This window comes from Lemur catta, chromosome 7 (assembly GCF_020740605.2).
Source record: "Lemur catta isolate mLemCat1 chromosome 7, mLemCat1.pri, whole genome shotgun sequence".
Classification (NCBI taxonomy): Eukaryota; Metazoa; Chordata; class Mammalia; order Primates; family Lemuridae; genus Lemur; species Lemur catta.
This window is the reverse complement of record NC_059134.1, coordinates 63,244,449-63,266,276: the sequence shown is the minus strand read 5'-3', so window position 1 is coordinate 63,266,276 and position 21,828 is coordinate 63,244,449. Positions and strand designations below refer to the sequence as shown.

General features: G+C 38.4%; 1 pseudogene; it reads left to right on the top strand.

Annotated features, from left to right (window-relative positions):
- Positions 1-1,514: 1,514 nt before the first annotated feature.
- Positions 1,515-1,612, top strand: LOC123643083 (annotated as a pseudogene).
- Positions 1,613-21,828: the final 20,216 nt, after the last annotated feature.

The window sequence follows — 21,828 nt, the reverse complement described above, 5'->3', positions numbered from 1 at the left end:
TGACTCCTGGGAAAGACGCTGAGGTTTACTTGGAGCTTCGTAAATCCTGGCTGGTTTTCTAAGCAATTGATTGGAAATCTGACTATTGACAACGTGTCTCCAGCAACCAAGGAAGAGTATTACAGAATCTTGGATATTTGGAAGGGACCTCAAGGAACCTCTCATCCACTCATCTTTTCAGCCTTTCAAGGGATAACCACGAAGTATCGAGCTATTTGTGTGTGCTAGGCACTGTGCCCAGGCCTTTTAGAGATATAATCTCATTTAATTCTCTAGATAGCCAAACAAAATCTGTATAACTGTTACCCTCACTTTACCAATGAAAGAGACTCAGAAAGGTGTCACTTGCTCAAGTTCATACATGAGAGGGTCGGGTAACTGATTTTTCTTTCCTTATTTCTTTCTTTTTCTGTTTTTAATTTCTTCTCTTCCCCCCCCCCCCTTTTACACAATACTGGTGTGTAGGCCCTGCTCTAGAACAATTTGAGTAGAGATTAAGAGTAGAATGTTTATAACTGGCAACTGGCACTCTTATCTTAAAGTTGTGCTGTCTCTAGGGACATCTCATAACAAATCATATTGCACAGAAAGGTAATTTGGGAGCCTATAGAGTGTTCACCCAACAGGCAAGCTTTGAAATGCTGCTGTGAATGGTGCTAGGGCTTCAGGGAGCTTGTAAGGGAAGAGCATAGAAAATACAGAGTTAGTTGTAAAGGTAAAGATAACTCCAGAGAGTTATGAAAAGACAGGTAGACTCCCTGCCCCAGAAAAGTCAGGAGGGAGAAGAAACCAGCTGAGAGGGAGCCTGTGGAAGAAGGTGAGCAGATGCTGGTCTTTGAAAGAAGGGGACACACAGAGAGGAGGAAAAGACCATGTGACAGTGGTGACAGTGGAGGTGATATCAGAGGGAGTGTTACCCTACGGCTGGTATAGTACTGGTGAGGAGGTTTGTGTGTTAAAATGTGTAGAAATGTAACACGAATGCTACTATGCCAGAGGAACTGAAAGCAATGCGTTTAAAAATGACTTTGACAAACCAGGCAAGATCTGATGAAGGCCTAGACCAGGCCAAAGGCATTGACTGATTGCCAGAAATGTCCAGATTTGAAAAACATTTCAAGTATTAAGTGGCAAGATTGCAACCAATGGAAGGAGGACAAAATGAAAGACACAGAAATTTCAAAAGCTTACCTGGGTCATATGTGAGGAGATACTGATGACACTTAGAAATGCAAGCCCAGAGTTTAGGAGAGGGGGAAGACTGGAGATCATCACTGGGAAGGTAGAAATCGAGTTGCCACATTGGATGGGCTCCTCCAAGAAAGAAGAGCTGGAGAAATGACAGAGAACTTGGGCATTTATTATAAAATGTGGCTCAGCAAGAAGGAGATTGGAAAGTAGCAATCAGAGAAAACGAAGGAAAAACTGGACAGTGGGGAGTCATGGGGGCTAAGGGGTGGAGGAGTGTTTGATAGAAGAGTGACCAACAACATCAATGTTTAAAATAGGATTTAGTGCTCACTTCGGCAGCACATATACTAAAATTGGAACGATACAGAGAAGATTAGCATGGCCCCTGTTTTTTAATATTAAAAATAATAAAAATATGAATTAAAGAGAAAAAAACTAAAAAGTGTCCTTTGGATGTAGCAGGTAGTAAGACATTTAAGGTTTAGGGAGAATAGTTACGATTCAACCAACCTTGTGCAAGTTAACATTTTTTTGTGCCTAGAATTTCTCATCAGAGAATACTAATATGTGCGTCATTAAATGGTTACAAAGGTTACCTAAAGTAATACATTTAAAGTGCTTAGAACAGTGCTGCCACGTAGCATAGGCTCAATCAATATATGTTTTTGTTGTTGCTGTTATGTTTCCACTACAATGTGCTAGATGCTAAACATACTTTCTTAACCTATTACTCACAACATCCTAAAGTGGTAGATATTATTTCCTACTTTACAGGTGAAGGAAATAAAATCAAGTGGCTAAATAATTTGTTCAAAGACAAATTGGCAAATTGTTCCCAAAGGCAGCCACAGCCATTCTTTCCATTCCACATGTCCTTTTGCAATGTGACTTTACCACTCTTCCCATCAAGAAGTTGAGTCTATTTCCCTTCTCCTTGAATCTGGACTGGTCCTGCGACTTACTTTAATCAGCAGAATGTGTGGAAGTAAGATTCTGAGCTGAGTCTAGGCCTTAGGAGATCTTGCAACTTTTGCAGGATAGCCAGCTGGAAAGAGCCCCTGAAGTAGCAGAGAAAATGTGGAGAGTAAACATCCTATGGAAGGGAACTGAGATACTGCTATGGCCACTGGTGTCCGGCGGGGCTGAGGCAGAGGGGATCACATCTCAGCCCAGGTACAACACATCTGTGGCTCATCAGGCTTCCCTGGTGCCCCGGATGGGAAGTGTTTCTATTTGGACTTACTGTCTAGGAGTAAGTCATTCAAAGCAGAAGGACAGAGAAGGTGGTAACTAAAAAAATGGTGCATAGAAGAAAAGCTGTTTGAGGAGAGTCTTCCATATGTTTATGGCAATGTTTCTCAAAGTAAGGTTCACTGGCCCTCTGCTCCAGAATTGCCTGGTTTCTTATTAAAATGCTAATTCTTATGATTCACCCAGACCTGCAAAATTATTTCTTAAAAATCATCCCCGGTGCTATGGTTTATCCCCTTCAAAACTCATGCTGAAATTTAATTGCCATTGTAACAGTATTAAGAGGTGGGGACTTTAAGAGATGAGTAGGTCAGGAAGTCTCTGCCCTCATGGGTGGAATTAATGTGATTATAGAAGGGTGAGTTTGGCCCTCCTTTGTCTCTTTGCCTTCTACCTTCCACCATGTGGTGAGGCAGCAAGAAAGCCCTTGCCAGATGCTGGTGCCTTGATGTTGAACTTCCCACACTCCAGAACTGTGAGGAAATAAATTTCTGTTCTTTTAAAGTATCCAGACTCAGGCATTCTGTTATAGTAGCACAAAGAGCCTAATACATATTCTGAACTATGAAGTTTGAAAAGCTCCAGTTTGTATGCTGAGGAAAAGAGCCTTTGGAAAACAATGTTTGAATTCATGTATCATGTCCCCTGAGAAATAATATTAATGATTGTAACTGATAGTTATTGAGCATTTGTTATATACTATGCACTTTATATACACTATTGCATTTAATCTTGGTCACCCAACAAGGTACACATTGTTTCCATTTTACAGATGAGGAAACAAGCACAGAGACAGAGATTTAGTAGCTTTCCCAAGATCCCACAGTTTGTGGAGACAGCCAGGATTCAAACTGAAGTTTGTGTGGCTCCAGAGCCTATGTTTTCTAGCCACACTACTGTTCTAGTTCACCTCCAGGATAAAAATACCCAATATCTTTATCCACTCGCTTTTCGACATTGCTTAAGTCCTCTCATCATCCTGTTCACTGTCTTCTATATGGGCTTCAGCTGGTCAGAATCCCTTCTGAAATGTGGCACCTGAGCTGAGCCCAGCACTCCCAGTGTAGTCCTTCAACCTGTGGCATCCAGGACTTCTGCTCCCTCTGCACCTCAACCTGCTCAATGGCTGCTTGGATCACAGCATGTCAACATGCAGTGGCTAAAATCCCGTAAGTCTTCCATGCTGCTCTCTCTTTCATGCCACATCCTCACTCCTGTTCTTAAGACCTACATTCTGTACTTGGGAAATGGTTTGAGATTCTTAATGGCAGAACTTCCTATTAATTGTCATTTTGTTTGATTCAGTTCCTTGACAGATAGTCGCCTTTAACAAAAAGAAAATAAGGTTATATCATCAGGATGGGTTCTTAGTGAACTCATACCATCTCTTAATGGTTTACACTCCCATGAAATGCTCAAAAGCCTGCTGCTTAATTATCCAAAATAGGTATTTATCCTTACACTCGTTTTAGATCCTGGGCCAGGAGACTAGAACTGACTAGAGCTCATGTTTTGTGACAACCACTCTCATCTTGGGCGTCAATCTCCTTTTAAATCTGAGCTTCATCCTTTCCTATTTGTAGTGAACTTTCTTGAGAGATGAAATGAAAGCAAATTAGGAATTGAGCAGATCTACTATGCCCATGAGTCTGTTACCGTTGCACCATTACCCCAGTAGCAGGTTGTTCTGGTGTGTTCAAAACCCTTATTCCGCCTTCCTGGACTGTGTGGGTTTCTTCTCTATTTTATGATTGACAATTATAAAGTTATAACTTTATTTCTTTCACTTTAAAGAAAGTAGAGGTTTATTAGTTGGAGCATTTAAAAGATACACCATACACAGAATATACTGAAAGGAACAGAAGGCGACGTTCCGGGTCAGAGGGCCTGGCACTCCTTGCTGTCCCTTCTTCGTAGACATGCGTGGTTCTACATTTGTTCATCTTTTCAGAACAAGGCCAGAAGAGAAAGCAGAGGTCAGATTTCTGCTGACTGAGACTGAGAAAAACCTGGACCTCAGTACCCTCCCCCACCAGATGAATTTTTTTTTTAATGCTTTTTTCATCTATGGAGCTGCCTATCAAAGTGGCTGATGCCCTTCATCTTGGACAAGTCTGGAGAACTGCTGCAGTCACTATGGATGCTTCAAAGAGAGAAGAGGATGATGAAATCCAAAATTGGCTAGACTATGTGACAAGTAGTTGTGGGATATCCTACTAGCTAAAGAGATGCCAGTAAAAAAATATTTCAATTATTCAACACCTTTCCTCCATCCCTAGTGCTGAAAACAAAGCTAGAGCAGGTGGACCTACACTCAGGTTCCTGTTTATTAAGTGACGAGGTCAATGTGCACATTTATGGGCAAGAATATGGGTAGTGTCACTTAAAGAAGAGTTTCAACAATCCCTTTCTTGATCCTCTGCTTAGTAACAAAGGCTTTGACAAAAACCTCTGAGTACACAGAAAGAGAGGGGGGAAAGGAGAGGAGGAGGAGGGAGAGAGAGAGAGAAGTATCATTATATCATTATATTGCTTCTTTGGTCTTATTGAAAGACCATACAAAAACCATATGTTTGTCTCAGCTCTTACTCTGTGCAAAGACCAGGCTCCAGGTTACCTGCTGAGTTTAGTGCTTAATCACATTTAATTAACCAATCAATTAATCAAATGTCTAAGTGCCCACTAAATGCAAAGGTTTTTGATATAACTTTTGGGTTGGTTCCAAAATTTTAATCCTCCTAATATCAGTTATGCTGTGAGTTATCCCTATTACAAATTTTCTGGACTTTTCTTTCCTACCTCTAACCTAACCTCTCCTACTTTTCTTCTTTCTCATTTTCTGTCCATAAATTCATTCTGCAAAGGTTTTATTGGGAAACAAAGTAGAATTTGGAATCCTAGAGGTCTATTTCAAAGTTATTATAATAATTTAATTATAATTATTTTTACTATTTTTGAGCTCATGCAATGTGTCAGACACTCTAAAAATGTTCTAAATATATTAGCTCATATAATCTCCATAACAAGTCTACGAGGAGAGTATTGTTATTAATTATCCCCACTTTTCAACTAAGGAAACCGAAGTACAGAAATTAAGTATCCTGCCCAAGTCCACACAGCTGCTCAGCAGAGGTGAGCTGTGTGGCTCCTGAGCCCTGATCTCAACAACCCCTCCTCTGCAGGTGGGTGCAGGTGACAGCACAGAACCCACAGCCTGAAGCTGAGCAGGCCCAAATGGCCAATACGAGCAGCATTGGCCTCATGCTTTTGCCAATTCTTGTGGATGCGGTCATATATATGCCCCTGATTTTGCTTTCTGCATGTGAGGATGGGCGGGGTCTAACCAACATGTTTGTGTCCTGTGTGGTCTTTCCAGACCAGCCTATGCATGCATTTACATCCCACATTTATTGAGCAATTGCTCTGCACCACATGATGTATGGTGTGCTTTACATGTTTTTCATCTAATCATTACCACAACCATTTGAAATAGCTATTGTTATTAGCATCCTGGTTTTATAGATGGGAACACTGAAACTCTGAAGGCTAAGTCACCTGCCAAAGGTCACACAGCTATTAAACAATGGAACAGAGATTCAAACCCACATTAGGGACATTCCAGAGACTGAAATTTAACCACGTTACAATAAGCCTTCCCATGAATCTCATACGAGAATTATCTGGCAGGATTTTTCAAATTTTATATACACTCAGAGACTCTTATGATCCCCATGAACAAATGTTATGATCCCCATAAACAAATGCAGAAAAACCAAATCCACATACCAAAATGAATTAAAGCCCAGGTGATTATACTACAAATTACAAGCAAAATGTTCTATGCTCATATTATTCTGCTAATCCAGTCCCACCTGACTATGAAATAAATCGTCAATCCCACTGTGATCTGAGCCCTGGCTTTTTCCTGGTCCTTTTGCTACTTTTCTTCTGCACTTCTGCCTCTATGTCCATATATTTTAGGGTTATCTTCCTCCAGCACAGAGACCTCAATTTCTCTATCTGCAACTAACCAAAGTTCACATTTTGCACAGGGATTTTACACTAACTGGACATATGTTTTTTTCGCATTCAATAACTGCAAAATAATTGCTGTCCTTTACCACACAAATGTTTTTTTTCTCTTCTTCCACCTGGGCAGTACTTTACTAAGTTTCTCTTATCTCTTTTCTCTCCATTTCATGTAGATCTCTAAAATATGTGCCATATGTGTATGTTTTAAATAACCTCCACCTTTTTGTTGGGAAAATAGTAAGTCTTTTCCTAGGCTTGGCCAGTAGAGGAAGCAATGGATTCTATCTGTTGCAATAAAACAATGTTGCTAGATGCACGCAAATGTAGCAAATAAGCTATATATTTTTTTCTTCTGAACCATTTATTCCCTGTGGAAGAATATTGTGTTTCCAAGGAGAGTTAGAATTCCCCAGGTTCATCAGAGCACAGCAGTGAGCCAAGGTGAAGTCTTATTTTGTATTTCTTAAAAGGTCTTTAGAGTTTAGACCTCTTCTGAGATAGTTTGGTGTACTGAAAGAAAGGGAAACTCATCAAGTTTAGATAATGGAGGTTTTATGCAAAATCTGAACTTTAATGAACTGTAGGTGGCTGCCTGACTTTGACGGTTTAATTAGAAGAAGAGGTATACTTTATAAACCATAAGTTAACCACCACTGGTTAAAATGAAAGCATATATCTAATTTTCTTTTAGATCTTAAAAAATTATTACATATCAATTGTCCTACTTGAAATGGTAGTTCTGTTTAAAGCAGCATAATGTTATTGATGAACTACTTTAAGGATATGACCTAAATAAAATAATAAGAGGTGGTCTTGTTCTCCTTTTTGTTTTAAAATGTTTGGAGTAGTAGAAGATATATTCAAAGCTTCTTTGGTGAGGTTTTATGTTGGTTTTTTAAAGCCATTTTCTATGACATTTATGAGGAAAGTATCTTGCATATATTATTCAAGAAAGAAAAAGTAGACAGGTTTTCTAAAGCATTGGGTTTTTTCTAGATTATGTTCCTATTTTTCTTCAGTCCCCAGTGGTTTTTAGCCTCAATTGACAGTGAAACTCACTCATAGTAAATCTATTATATGCATCTTCCAACACAGATGCAAGTTAAAATGCAGAAGCTGGTTGTTACCTTCAAACACAGACAGCCAGGGGTAGAGTGGGGTGGGGTGGGGTGAAGTGGGGTGGGGTGGGGTGGGGTGGGGAGGAACTGGGACTTGGGGAGCTGGAGAATAATGACATCTGAACCGTCTCCTTGGCCTTTGAGATCAGTTTTAGTGTTCTTTTCTCACAGATTGCTCCCTTTCACTGTCCTTCACTGGCTCCTCCCTTCTGCCTTACCTCTAACTGTTGTAGTGCCCCAGAGCTTGGTTCTCAGACCTCGAGAATCTAGGAAATCTCACTCAGTACTATGCTTCTCAGTTCCCTCTATAAGCTGATGACTCTCAAGTTGACATCATCAGCTATCATCTCCCTTTAGCTTCAAACTCGTATGTTAATCTGCCTACATGGTAGCTATTTAAATGTGTAACTTCACCTTCACTTTGACCTGTTTTTTCCCAACTTTTCTTATTTAAATACATTATTCGTTTAATTGCTCAATCTAAACGAATGCATCATTCCCTTTGTCCCTTTCCTTCCCCCCACAATCTATTCCACCAGCACATTTTTTTGTTTTTAGGTGTGCAATATATCCCCAAAATATTTCCTCCTCTCTGCTTCTATTCCATGAGCCTAACACAAAGAACCATCACATTCTGCCTGGACGTTGTAATAACTTCCTGTAGCAGACAGTATTGGTTACTTACCCAGCATCTATTAATCTACAGAAAAGCCCTAATATTTTTTCATATAGCCACCTTATTCTACCTGGCCATGTGCTTTAGGGAATATGGCTCTTTCCCTAGATCTAGAAGGTAGAACCTAATTAGTTGAAGACAATTGTGGCAATACCATTCTCTTTACCAGTGATTGGTTTAAGAAGGAGCATCTGACCAAATTATGGCCAGTGAGACATGAAGGAAAGTCTCTAGAGGGCTCCTGAATAAGGTGTCTCTTAAAAAAGGGCACAAGAAATATAGAACCTCTTTCTACCTCTGGACATTGTCATGTCTAATCTGATACTTGGAATTGTCACAGTCAAACCGTGACCAGCTAGAGAGGATGAAAACACACAGGGAAGGGCATAGCCTTGAGTGCTCTAGTAAAGTAGAGCCAGACTCTTGATGGTTCACCTCTGCAGCCTTCTTCCTCTGTACTTCTTGTTCCGGGGGCTACCACTTCCATATTGTTTAGGCCACTTTGAGGCAGTGTTTTCTGTAACTTGCCTTTGGAGGCTTCCGTGTCAATCTCAGTTCCTAGCTGCCGACAACACAGCTGCCTAGATAATTTCAGCAAAACGTATGAAAGAATTTCCTGGAGTAAATCAGGCTTTGAAGCCAGGCAACCAGGAGCAATATCCACATTCCATCAGCACACAGCTGCAGTAGTGACTCTACCGCCCCCACCACCGCTGGGTGCAGACACAGCCGTTCATAGGGACAGAGGTGGGGCATGAGATTCACCTCTGCCACCTCTGAAAGCTGAATCTCCCTCCACCGCCTTCACCAGAATCCATTCTCTGCAGCACTCCCTTCTGCATATCATCCCTTGCTAAATTGAAGTCTCAGTCAGATGCCTCAGGTTGGCAAAGCTCAGGACTGCAAAGAGGGCTAATAAAGAGAGTCTCTGGCTTCTACCCTGTGATGGCAGTGCTCTAAAACAGGATGCATTCATTATCTATTGCTGTGTAACAAATGACTCCCAAACTGAACAACTTCAAACGACAAACATTCATTTTTTTCCCACAGTTTCTCAGTGCCGGGAATGTGGGAGCAGCTTAGCTTTAGCTTGATGGTTCTGGTTCAGGTTCTCTCATGTGATTACAATCAACTTGTTGGCCAGGGCGGCATCATCTGAAGGCTTGACTGGGGCTGCTTTCAAGAACACTTACTGGTTGGCTGTTGGCTGGAAGTCTCAGTTTCTTGCCACATAGTTCTCTCTACAGGGATACCAGGGTATTCTCAAAAAATGGCAGCAGGCTACACCACAGTGAGTGACCCAAGAGAGAGATAGAGCCCAAGACATAAGCTACAGTCTGTTATAACCTAATCTTAGAAGTGACATACCATCACTTCTGTTGTATTCTATTGCTTACCCAAACTAAACCCTGATGCAGTGGGTGAGGGGACCACTCAACCACTCAAGGCTGTGAATGCCAGGATGTGGGGGTCATTAGGGGCCATCTTGGAGGCTGGTTACTTCAGAGGGAAATTATCCAGACACAGAGAGAGTGTAAACGAAGCTTGATGGCCAGAAGGCATGAAAAATATTCATTAGAGCAGTGCTTTCCAATCTTTCCCACATCATGGCCAACATGGAAAATGATGCTAATTATTCAGCATGCTCAGGTTAAAGGATGAAAGTCTCTTGTGGTCAGACCAACACTGCAGCTTTGGCCAACCCAGTCCTCTCCTGGTTGCACCAAGGACAGAGGGTATCAATATCATTTACACCTCTAATTTGTTTAATGCTAAAACATCCTTCCTTCCTCCAGTCTTGCCTCCTACAATCCTTTCTCCTTAGAGCAGCTGTAGTGATATTTTAATTCATGAGTTAAATCCCATTGATCTGCTTAAACCTGAAATGGCTTCCAATCACACTGGAAATTGAACCCAAACTTCCTTGTTTTATCCATAATTTCCAACATAACTGAGCTCCCTCTACCTTTCTGATACGGCTTGTACTACTCTCCCCTGCTTTATTTGTCTCAATGTTGTAGTTCATTGTTCTTCTGTTCCCAAATACAATCAGCTTGTTATTAACTCCTTGATGTTTCACTTGCCCCTTCCTCTACCTAAAGCACACCTCCTCTGCTGGCTCCTTCCTTTTCTTCACACATTAGCCTAAGCATCACCTTCTCAAAGAGTCTTCTATGTTGACCCTATCTAGATGCTTCATTTCACATCAGTCTGTTTCCTCCATATAACTTATCACTATCAGAAACTATCTTGCACATTTCTTTAAATCACATGTATTTATTGAACACCTACTATGTGCCAGAAACAGTTTTGTGTGCTAAATATCTGTGTGCTTGTTTTTCACTTTTTCTCATCACCAATTCCCTCTGCCACCTAGGATGCTCACTTCGTGAGGGTAGGGATCTTGTCTGTCATGTTCATCACTGAGAACCCAGCATCCAACACAGTGGCTGACACACAAGAAGTGTCTGGTGAATATAAGTCAAGTGGAAGAAGGTGGATAATGAAGGGCGACACTCAGGTCCAGATGGGCCAGGGTACTTGTGAGAGCACGCATGGGTTAGGAGCTTGGCAAACACTTGAGAACCAGTGTCATATGCCAAAGAATCATGTGAATCAGAGAGGAGAATCCAAGTGAGCATTCTAGATCTGGATATATGCAAGACAGGGAATAGAACAGTGAAAAGCCAGCAGCAAGATGGGAGGAAGATGTGTATGCAGACAAAGCTGAGCTTCCCTCCATTCTCATCTCTCTTACTGTCCATCTTATCCACACAGACCCAAGCTAGCAATGACAGCTACAGTGAGTGGAATAGTGCCCCCCAACCACAACTCATTTCCACCTGGAACTTCAGAAAATGACCTTGTTTTGAAATTGGGCCTTTGCAGATGTAATTATTAAAAATCGAGAGGTGAGATCATCTAGATTTTGAGTACGCTCTAGATCCAATGACCAGTTTCCTTATAGAAAGAGGAAAGGACACAGGGAAATAAATACACAGAGAAGAAGAGAGAGGCGAGTATTAGAGGGATGCGTCTAAAAGCCAAGGAGTCCTAAGGAATTTCCAGGAGCCACAAGAAGCTAAGAAGAGGAAAGAAAGAACTCTTTTCTAGAAACTTTGGAAGAAGTATGGCCCAGCTGACTGCTTGATTTTGGACTTTCAGCCTCCAGAACAGTGAGAGAATGCACTTCTGTTGTTTTAAGCCATCAAGTTTGTGGTAACTAGTTATAGTAGCCTTAGGGAAATAATACAACAGCTATGCCGGGTTTTTTTCTGGGAATAAAGTAATTACCCAATAATTCAGCCAGACAAGTTTGTAGCCAACAACTTGCCCAGTATTTGGCAAAGAGCATAAGATTTTAAAAATGCTTGTTGCAATAAATGTTTGATGATTGAATGACCTGGTATAATTTCAAAAAACCCTTAGGAGAAATATATCAAATGATTCTGTCTACAAATACGAAGACTCAAAAGCACCCAAGGAACCTGACTTTTTCCTGCTGGCTGAAATGAAAATGCATTACCCTTGTATGTAAAATTATATAAGAACTGAGTTTAAAATCGAGACGAAAACAGAAGGGTTGGAAGCAGGTTTGTAATTTTTATGCCAAGTTTAAAATATCTTACCCTGAATTTGTATCCAAGATTTAGTCCTTTACTCCCTGCGCTACTTGGTGTAACGAGTGGAGCCCTGGGCTGAGAACACAGCTGGACTACTGTCTCTGTTCCTTTCAGGTCACTTTAGGCTGATGGATTGAACATCTCCTGGATACATATGATCTCATCAGTCACGGTGGGCTCTGTAAATGTGTAAGATCAGGTTCTTACCTGTGGGACATCAGGATACCGGAGGAGGGACAGATGGGTGGACACCTAGTTAAAACAAAGGGCCATGTTAAAGTGTTGTTCACAAAGCTGCAAAACAATGCAAAGACTGGAGAGAGCAATTCCATATAGAAGAATTGGTCTATTATCTGGGTGTATGGTCATAAGAAAGTTACTTAATATCTCTGGATATCAGTGTCTTATTGTCCAAATGAACATGTTTGACAAGACTAGGTCCTTTTGGGCATCAACAGTCTAACCTTGATGCTGCATTAGTCTGTTTTCTGTGAATTAGTCTCATCTCCCCTATTAGACTATCATGGGGTAGGAATAATGTCTCAGTCACCTTTCTATCCCAGTGCCCAGGGCACTGCCTGACCCTCGGGGGCACCCACTGAATGCGTGTTGGCTGGCTGACCGAAATTCATCTTCCTCTCTTATTCTAATATCTCTGCATCAGGTAGAAGGCAGCACCCCAAATGGACAGACTTCAAACAACTGAATTTAAGGATATATATTGAATACTTGCAGAGAGAGATCCCTGGCCCAGTGCCTTACCCTCATGAATCCTTCTGAAGGGCTTGCGAAAGCTCAGCACCTCTGTCTTAACTTTGACAACAGTCTATCAGAAAGCTCCCTTTCCTAAACTGATGTCAGCCCCTCACTCCTCCATGATCTTCTCTGACTCTTTTAACACCTAGGACCTGTGGCCATCATGCATCTGTATGTGTGTATATGTCTTGAGGATGTGTGTGTGTGTGTGCATGCAAGATGTCTGAGAGAGACGCTTGTCTTGTGTGCTTGTGTTGATCAGTCTAGTGAGAGGGACAGAGTTCCATATGCCCTGCAGAATTCCCAGCCCAAGCTCTGAACCCAGAAGCCTTCCTCCAAATTACAGACTTCATCCCAGAGAACAAGCACGGGTCAATCTCATGCCTCTACCTTGTCAGTCCTGGGGCCTTCGCTTCCTATCTCTGGGGGGATGATCCTATTCACTGTGAAGCTTTTAGATAAACGTGGCCATAGAAAAGCTACCAGTCTCAGGTTTTTTCTTTAGAGTATTAAAAGACAGCAAGCAAGCAAGTTTGGCTTTTTCTACTGAATAGATGCTGTTCTATCTGTCAGAAGCACTGTTGTCTGGAAATTTTTTTTCACAGACAGTTGTTTTAAGTTTACGACTTGCTATGCTCCCACAGGGGCAAGAGAAGAAATCATTTATTTTTCAAAAGAAAACAAAGAACCATAAAATGAAAAATAATGGCCCAAAAAGTTGATCCAACCCCACTTCCCCGTCTGTTTAAGTCACACTTGTCTGCATGAATACGTATGAGTTAAGGCCCAACAGGGCTGGGGGGTAAGCAGGTCCAAGTCTGGGTCTCCAGAGACTGTCCCATGAGTATTAATATTAATCTGGGATTTTCAGTGAACACAAAGTAACCTAATGTTGCACCACTAATACTGTTTCTAGGCCAGGATGACTCCTGAGGCAAAAGGAACTTCTCTGCACTGGAGAAGCTTCAGGTTTCTTGTCCCCCATCACCCTCACCCTCCCCCAGCACTTGGTGTTCTATTATAGAACTAATGGCCAACGGAGAGGGAGCCCATTTGTGGGGCTGTTGCTGTTCTAAGCACTTTATAGACATTAACTCATTGATTCCTCAAAATAATGCTGTAAAATAGGTGCTATTATTATCTGCATCTTATGAGTATGGAAACTGAAGCCTGGAAGACATTAAATCTCTTGCCCAAGGTGACACAGCCAATAATTAGGAGCGCAGGGGTCCAAGCCCAGGCAGTCCACCTGGAGACTGCTTTATTATCTGCGATACCACGCTGTATGATTGACCACACACCCGTTGTAGGCGGGTTCTAGAAATGGACTTGTAACATCAATATTAAATAAAACCATAGTTTAAAATAGAACAGAACTCTGGAAATTATGTATTTAAAGATTGATTAATTTTAAGGATTATAACAAGGCAAATATGAGGATGGAAAACATGGAGAATCTGTTGTAACAGCCCATGACTGTAATAAAAAAAATGTACCAATAAGAGCAAGGAGATGTCAATGCTTTCCCTGCCTCTACTCTTTCATTTTATCTTTGGATATAATTCTCTGCTATCTGTTTATATATGCCTCAGCTATGTTGAATTTGGGAACTGAATTGAATAGAAAGAGACTGACTAATGAGTAGACTGCTATGTGCAGTTGCGGGGTCAGTGGGTGAGGGGTCTTACAGACAGTGGCTCCTCTGCAGCCTTAGGTAGGTGAAAGCCCTGGACCACTTAGCATCCTCCTCACTTAAGGCCCATATATATTAGTGGTTTTACTTGGGATCTATGAGATTTTTTTTAACCAATATTTAACCAAAGTTACCAATATGTAACTTTCTGTGTTTTCATATTAGGTCATTTGGAAGTGAGGGAAGGCAAGCCAGAATTAGTTACCAAGGTTCCACCTGAGCTTTTGTGTTGTCTTTTCTAAAACAGATTTGCATATACATCTTAAGCATCAAGTGGAAACATGAAAATGGATGGTTTGGTATAATATCCTGTGACATGTTGCTTTATACCATGACACATCCTTGAACATATCATTGTATTTCCTACACTCTGACTCCATTAAACACTTCATTCCATTCAGAATACCAAATGGAATCCCTGCCCAAAGTTATCAACTGTCTGTGACATACCCTTGATTATTTTTCCCACTGAATTAATTATTTATTACTGCATAAGAAATCACCCCAAAAACTTCGCAACTTAAAACAGCAAACATTTATTTTCTCAAAGGAAATTAAATATGGGTCAGAAATCCAAGTGTAGCTTAACTGGGTACCTCGGGTTCAAAGTTTTTCAGGAGGTTGTAGTTGAGCTACAGTCAGGGCTGTGGTCTCAACTGAAGGTTTGACTCAGGGAGAATTCCCCTTCAAGCTCACTCATTTTATTGTTTGCATGCTTCCATTTCTCATAGGTTGCTGAAAAAGGAGCCTCAGTTTCTTGCTGGCTATTGGCTGGAGACCTCCGCCAATTCCCTGCCTTATGGGCTGTCCATTGGGAAGCTCACAACAAGGCATCTGGCTTTCCTCAGAATGGGCAAGTGAGACAATGTCCAAGATGCCAAGAGAGAGGGAATCCATAGTCTTTTTAACCTAATCTTGGAAGTGACAACCCATCACTTCTGCTTCATTCTGTTTTCTAAAAGTGAATCACTAAATCTAGCTCATAATCAGGAGGAGGGGTTTACACAAAGGCATGAATATCAAGAAGTGGGAATCATTGGGTACTGTCTTAGAGGCTGCCCACCACATCCATTTAGAACAGGGTTATTCAAATGGTGGGGGAGTATTGATATTCAAGCATCTGTAATCTAGCACTCCTCAAATTCTCCATCTTTTAAGTCTTAACATTTGTATAATATCCAAATAAGATGGCAATGCCTCCAGCAGCCATGCCACACACTGTATGAAGTACAAGTACCTCTGCCATTGGTACAGTCCCTTAGATTTCCAGAGAGGGTTTATGTTCTGATGAGTCCATCTTCAATCCTGCTTCACCACCATAGCCTGCTCCTGATATGTTTTCTTTGCATCTGGGTCTGTGTTATCTCTTGCCATGGACTCTTTCTCTCTTCCTTCATACCCACAAGGTACCACTAGCACTAGGTTATTGTAGCTAACAGATTTCTACTGATGGTTTGGAGATGATAGAAGGGAATTATCACTAATAAAGCAAACACTCTCAAATTTAATAGAAGATGTCCTTGTTCCTAGAAACGTATTGTTCCTTCCCCATCATTAGGAATTTCCCACTGTCTGGGACCCTCTATCTGTCATCCCTGGAGTCTTCATGCCCCCATTGCAAAATTTTCTACCTTCTACTCAAAGACCAGACATGCCTACATAATTAGGGTCATTGAGAAAAGACACCCTTGGCAAAGACACAAAAGTTCCTGCCATGCCCTTCCCCAGGGCAATGGGTGCCTAGTCATCCAGTATTTACCTAATCAAGTAGGGCCATTCAAGTGGTTGGTTAAGAAAATGTGTTTCAATGTGAATTTCTATGTCTGTCTAGACAAAGAAGCATTTGGCAGCTTCTCTTTTTAAAATATTTTTAAAGTTCTCTTCTTCCAGGCACCCCGTTACAAGAGTATGGTCTTCTTTTAGAAAGAAGAAACTCCATATTCATATAAATACAGTGCCACAAACCTAGAAGAAAAATATAACTGTTTTGAATAATTACATCTGAGGAGTGAGGCTATTTTGAAGGAGCCCTGTGGAAGGGGTAATAACAGAACTAAGTAGTGAGACAGATTTTTACTTTATATAGTACATATATATGTCTGTATATTTTTAAATAATCAAATATATTATTTTTGTCATTGCACTTAAAATTTAAGAATAAAGCATCTTGGCATTAAAGAAAAGGAAAGGTTGGAGACAAAGAAACAAAGGCTAGCTTCAAAATACTCCTCCGTAATGCCAAGTTCCAGAAAATAATGGAATAATATATTATAGTTTTGATGGAAAAAAAAGCTTATGAGAATAATTTTGTCTTCAGCTGTTTTTCCATTCCTGATGGCAACAAGAAAATATTCCCAGTTATTCAAAGGTTTAGCAGGTATACCGTCCTTATATTCATATGGAAGAAAATATGTATATATGTACTCCCATGTCTTATTCCAGATAATCAGGTAAAGACTCAAAGAATCACAGAATGTGCACTTTGTAGTATAAAATGATTGAAGAAGAGCATAAATATCAATAAAGAAAGAATTCATTAATACATTCAACAAATATTTTTTGAATACCACTTATGTGTCAGGTACACTTCTAGGATCTTATTATTATAACAGAATTTATCATCAGTGAATAAAACAAAAACCTGTGCTCTTATGGAGCTCTCATTCTAGTTACATAGTAAGCCAGATGATCCTGTTAGAAAAAAAAAAAAAGAGGGATGCCTGGTAAGAGACATCTAGAGTATAAGGAAGTGGGTGGCCAGGTTACAATTTCCACAATGAGATTTTAGAGGTAGATGTTAAAAATCTGAAGCAAACCAATGAACATAATATAATAGTATATTACAACATAATATGATAGTCCCAGAATATTATGCAGATTTTATTCTTCATATTTGATTCATTTAGTAGTACATTTATTAACACTGTCCATCAGTAGTAGTTCAAAGAAAAGAAACAACATAATCATCCCTGCAGATGCCCTGATATTATCTTGTAAAATTTAATATCTATTCCTGAGAAAAGTCTTATAAAATAAGCGAGGAAGTAAAGTTCCTTTACACTAGAATAAATATCAAAATCTAGAGGCAACATTCTAATGGTTGAAACACCAAAAATACTTTCTTTGAAATTCAGGTAAAAAAGAATTATCCTTAATGTCTTCATTATTTAACATTACTTTGTATATTTGCAATGGAATAAAAGAGCTAAATCTATTAAAGTATGGAGAAAAATATTTTATAAATTATTGACTCACTGATCTAGAAGACTCAAGAAATTTTAATACAAATTACTAGAACTAATAAGAGAAGTTAGGAAAATGTCCAGATGCAAGCATAAATATAAAATATTAATAGTTGCTTCTTTTCACCAGTAATTAGTCAAAATTGTGGTGAAACTATTTTATTTGTGTCATCAAAAATAATTAAGCAAATTTATAAATAACTGTGAAAAATCATTTAGAGGACTGTGAATCATCTATATGAGGCGAATTAAAAACATATGGACAGATATACCAGGAGAATAAATGTAGAGATATGCAATGTTCCTGAATGGGAATACTAAATATTATTAAAGTAATTATTTAATTCTCAAGTAATTTGAAGGTTTAATGTGATTCCAATAAAAATTTTTAAAAGGTTTCTTCTAATTTTTACTTGTCAAAGTGATAATATAGGCTCATTTTTAAAAGAATATAGTTTTGAATACAAATAAAGTTCCAAAAAAGATGAATCGTAATATAAAATGGAAAGGGTAATGAAGAGAGATTTGTCTTAAAAGATAATAAAACCTTCAATAAGCTTTCAGCTATCAAGATGCTGTACATCTAGGGCAAGAATTGGCAGTTTGATCAATGGAGCAATACAAACATTTTAGAAACCAATTCTCATATATTTAAAAATTTAATATATAGTTATACTTTCATCATAAGTCAATATGTAAAAAAGAGGATTCAATAAATAATGCTGAAACAATTGATTAGATATTTAGGGAAAATTAAAGAGAGATTGAAATGACTTAGTGATGTGTTCAAAATTGAGACAAAACTCAACTAAACCAAAGTAAACTATTCTAATAACTAAACTAGAATTAACTATAAATGAGTATTTTATAGACCCCAGGAAGGGAATATTTTTCCTAAGGATGAAAGATATTGAAAAAAAAATCACAAAGAAAAAATGAATAAATAAACAAAACAAAACTAGTAGATTTAGTTACTTAAAACTCTAAAACCTGTTTCTGATAAATTATTATAAAATAAATTTAAAATAGTTGACAAACTGAAAATTATTTTTAGACAATGGGTCAATTTTTAAATATTTTTTAAAATTGCTGTCAAATTAAGAGGAAACACATTATTGCCTCAGTAGAAAATAATGCACTGACAATTCACCAAAGAAGAAGCATAAGAAGCCAGAAAATAAGAAAAATAAATAAATAAAATGTCTGACCTTTATAATCATGAAAAAATATGGGTTAAAATAACAATGAAACAATGTTTTTCTGAGTTCAAATTTGAAAAAAAAATTAAAGGTAAAATACTCAGTGTCACGGTTATACTAACACTATGCACAATCCTGTCTGAAAAATAATTTTGGAAAAGTAAACCAAAGTACATAGCTAAATATTAATATTTTTTGACTTAAATAACCTTTATGTTTTTAAAATAGCAGCTATTTGAAAATAGTTTCATTATCTAACAATAGGGAAGAATAGTTAAATGCTGACAGATTTATATTTTTACAGTAGTTATAAATCATATTCTCAAGGAAATTATTTAATAACATTAAAATATTTACAATGCAAATGAAAAAAATCAGAACGAAAAATTGTTTATATGACATGATCATAAATTTGTGTATATCCATGCACAACTACATACAAATACCAACACGTGCACACAGAAAATGACTAGATGAAAATACAACCTAATTTTATCTTTATGAGTGGATTATGAATGAGTTTTCTTTTCTCTTCATTTTTTATAATTTTGAAATGCTTAGAATATTAATTTTTATAATAATTAAAGAATTGTTGGAGAAAGATAGGGGGATACTTGTAGAATCTATGAGATATTTGTTTATATACTCATTCAACAAATATTTACCAATCATCTACAAGTGCCAGGCATTATGTTAAGTCATCAGTGTATAAAGGGTTAATAAAACAGGCGGATTCCTTCCCCCAGCAACTTTACAGTCCTTGTGCCTCCCAAGATTTGTATTTCTGGTTTTCAACCTCTCCTTTTCTAATATTATCTCAGTCAGAATAAATAGGTTGCCTTTTTCTCATACTCAGCAAAAAAAAAAAAAAAAAATTTAGCTTGCTTTCCTGCAAAGAAAACCTAGCAACCAATTCTCTTAACTTCCTATTTGTTTGCTCTAATAGCAGCCCTCCTCTGGAGCTAACTTTTTTCATGAAAGATGATTGTGTCCTCTGCAGCAGCCAAATTGCCAAATGACACCTTCCTTTCTCTCTGATATGTTACCAGCCCAGGAGCTCAGTTTAGCAGAAATCTGCACTTAGGCCTGGAAAAGAATGAACTATTTCTTCTAAACAAGCTCTAAGATGAACTCTAGGAAGAGCTATAGTAAACTACTTCCTCCCCTCAGGATTTTGCTGTTATCTCTACAATATAGCTTGTGTGTCTGTGCATGATGCATTAGTGCATAGGTGCCACACACATATTATATATGTGTACTAGGTTTCCCAAACGAAACTTTGCACTTTTATAAAAAATATATTTAATAAATGATTCTAAAATTACTCTTCCCTCTGCTATTGCCCTTTTAGTTACCGATTAGCTGGGCAAGAATTTTAAAGCATTGTTTTTCCCGCAGTCAAAACAGCTTCTGTCAGCCTGTCATTCAACATGTAGTGAATCCCTTCTAATTGCCAGTAATGATCCCAGCCACTGGGGATATGGAGGTGAATGAGGCACAGTCTTTACCCTCAGTGCCCTTACAGGGTTGAGCTGAGGTATAGAGAATATTACAATACTGTGAGATAAGGGGTATGTTCCAGAAGCTTTGCAAGCCAAAAGAGAAATCATTTAATACATTCTTTTAAAATATGCTATTTGTGCTAAATTTGCAAATATATATATTATAGAAGCTTGAATGGCACACAAAATAGGGACAGGCAAAGAAGGGGCATGTGAAAAGTTAAGTAACCCTGCAAGAATATCATCAAGTGTGCACCAGAGCAGTTTATTGACCTACTAATTGTCTTGTTTCTGTTGCTGTAAAAGAACTGGAAAGAATATGAGTTTTTTGTGTTTTTCTCATTGCATTTTCCTTCCCTCACATTCCAACAAATTACCAGCCACTGTTCTAAATCCTTTTTATAGCTATTAATTCAATAAATCCTCATGATAACACTGTGAGGGAAGAACTATTATCATCTCTACTTTATAGACAGTAAAACTGAAGCACAGAGAAGATTAGGAACTTGCTGGTTACTAACAAACCAGAATAAGTTCTAGTGTTCTGCAGTACTGTAAGGTGATCATAGTTAATAATAATTTACTGTATATTTTCAAATAGCTAGAAGAGAGGATTTTATATGCTCCCAACACAAAAAAATGATAAACATTTGAAGTGATAGCTATATATGCTAATCATCCCGATTTGATCATTGCACATTGTGTAAATGTATTGAAATATTACACTGTACCCCATAAATATGTACAATTATTATGTGTCAATTAAAGATAAAATTAAAAAATAGGCAAAGTCAAATTGCTACCACCACCACCTAAACGAAGAATTCATATGCAGAATATATAAAGAAGCCTCACAAATCACTAAGAGAAAACATAGAAAAATAGTCACATGTTATACAGTTCATAGAAAAAAAATCCAAATGAGCAATAAACATCAAAAAGATGTTCAATCTCATTTGGATTCTGTGAAATGCAAACCAAAGCAACAGCACAATGCCATTTTTCCTCTCATCAAATAGGAAAATATTAAAAAGTCTGACAATATCAATTATTTGAAAGGATTTGGGGAAAATAGAATTCTCATACATTACTGGTAGGAGTGTAAATTGTCATAACAATTTCAGAGAGAAATTGGTAGCTGCTAGCAAAATTACAACTATGCAAACTTTGTGATCCAGCAGTCCACTTCTAGATGTGAAACTAGAAAAAATTCTCACATATATGCACCACAAAACATGAATAATGAAAGTAATTAATCTACTATTTGTGACATTATGAAGCTGACAACAACAGAAATGTCTATTACAAAAGGAATAGATAAATAAAACTTGATATGTTTATAGTCATGTAATGAAATAGTTTACAGTGAATAAAAAGTCCAGGGGTTAATGGCTTCCTTCAGGCATGGCTGGGCACAGGGGCTTAAATAATTTGATTAGATATCTCTCTCTCCCTTTCTCTCTCTCTCTTCCCTCACCACCCCCTCTTCTTCTCCTGAGTTTTTAGTTCTGCTACTTTGTGTTGGCCTCATTTTTTCCTACTGTA